The sequence below is a fragment of the Harpia harpyja genome, chromosome W (genome assembly GCF_026419915.1).
Source record: "Harpia harpyja isolate bHarHar1 chromosome W, bHarHar1 primary haplotype, whole genome shotgun sequence".
In the NCBI taxonomy this organism is placed as follows: domain Eukaryota; kingdom Metazoa; phylum Chordata; class Aves; order Accipitriformes; family Accipitridae; genus Harpia; species Harpia harpyja.
The window spans coordinates 36,826,942-36,828,304 of NC_068968.1; the positions used below are offsets into that span (position 1 = coordinate 36,826,942).

Sequence of the window (1,363 nt, forward strand, 5' to 3'; positions counted from 1 at the left end):
GGTAGACAAGGCTGCCAAAATAGAAGTAGCTCAGGTGGACCTGGACTGGGTGCGTAAGGGTGAGCTATTTGTAGCTCGCTGGGCCCATGAGACATCGGGACATCTAGGGAGAGATGCAACATATAGATGGGCTCGTGATCGAGGGGTGGACCTGACCATGGAGGCCATCACACAGGTAACTCATGAATGGGAAACATGCTGCAATCAAGCAAGCCAATCAAGTCTCCCTGGAACAGAGGACGGTGGCTGGGTTTTCAATATGGCGAGGCTTGGCAAATTGACTACATTGGACCACTGCCACAAACACGCCAAGGCAAGCGCTACATACTCACGATGGTGGAAGCAACTACTGGTTGGCTAGAAACATATCCTGTAAACCATGCCACTGCCCGAAACACCATCTTAGGCCTTGAAAGGCAAATTTTGTGGCAACATGGTACCCCAGAAAGAATTGAATCAGACTCATTTCCGAAATAACCTCATAAACTCCTGGGCAAAGAAACACGGCATTGAGTGGGTGTACCACATACCCTATCACCTGCAAGCATCTGGAAAAAATTGAGAGATATAATGGACTGTTAAAGACTACGTTGAGAGCGCTGGGCAATGGGGCATGGAAGCATTGGGATACAAATTTAGCAGAAGCCACTTGGCTAGTTAACACCAGAGGATCTGCTAACCATCCTGGTCCTGCCCAAACAAAACCCCTGTATACTGTGGGAGGCGATAAGGTCCCCGTAGTGCACATGGGGAAGTGGCTGGGGAAGGCGGTGTGGGTTTCTCCTCCCATGAGAGAAGGCAAACCCATTCGTGGGATTGTCTTTGTTCAAGGACCTGGGTGTACTTGGTGGGTAATGCAGAAGGATGGGGAGACCCGGTGTGTGCCTTAAGGACATTTAACCTAGGGGGAAAAATAATCTGTGATGCGAGTTGTATGTTGTAGGATGTAATGTAGCAGGAATTAGCGATGCTCAGACAGGCGTAGCCCCGGGAGGAACCCGGGGCCGCAAGTGGGTTCGAAGTGTCGATGATCAATGTGTCCTGCAATTCACATTAAGTCTCGCAGCTAGCTGCGTTCTTCATTGATGCACAGTGGAAGAGAAAAGAAAGAGATGGCAGATTGGAAACAGGCCTAGACAAGAAATTATGGATTTTATGCTTCTCTCATTCTCTTTATTCAAGGAGTTTTCAGTTGCATTGCTCTGGCTTTAAAGGACAAATTTTAAAGATTTTTCTGCTGCTCATGCTGGTGAGTTGGATTGGGTTTGATTTACAACAAAATTCATTGCTTGCTTAATCCCCCTTGTCTTCCCTTTCTACCAGAATTCTAATTACAAAATCCAAAGGCCAGCATTTCCAGATA

The 1,363-nt window shown here is 47.4% G+C and overlaps 1 pseudogene; it reads right to left on the reverse strand.

Moving 5' to 3' along the window:
* Positions 1 to 965: 965 nt before the first annotated feature.
* Positions 966 to 1,090, reverse strand: LOC128136291 (uncharacterized; annotated as a pseudogene).
* Between the last annotated feature and the right edge of the window lie 273 nt (positions 1,091 to 1,363).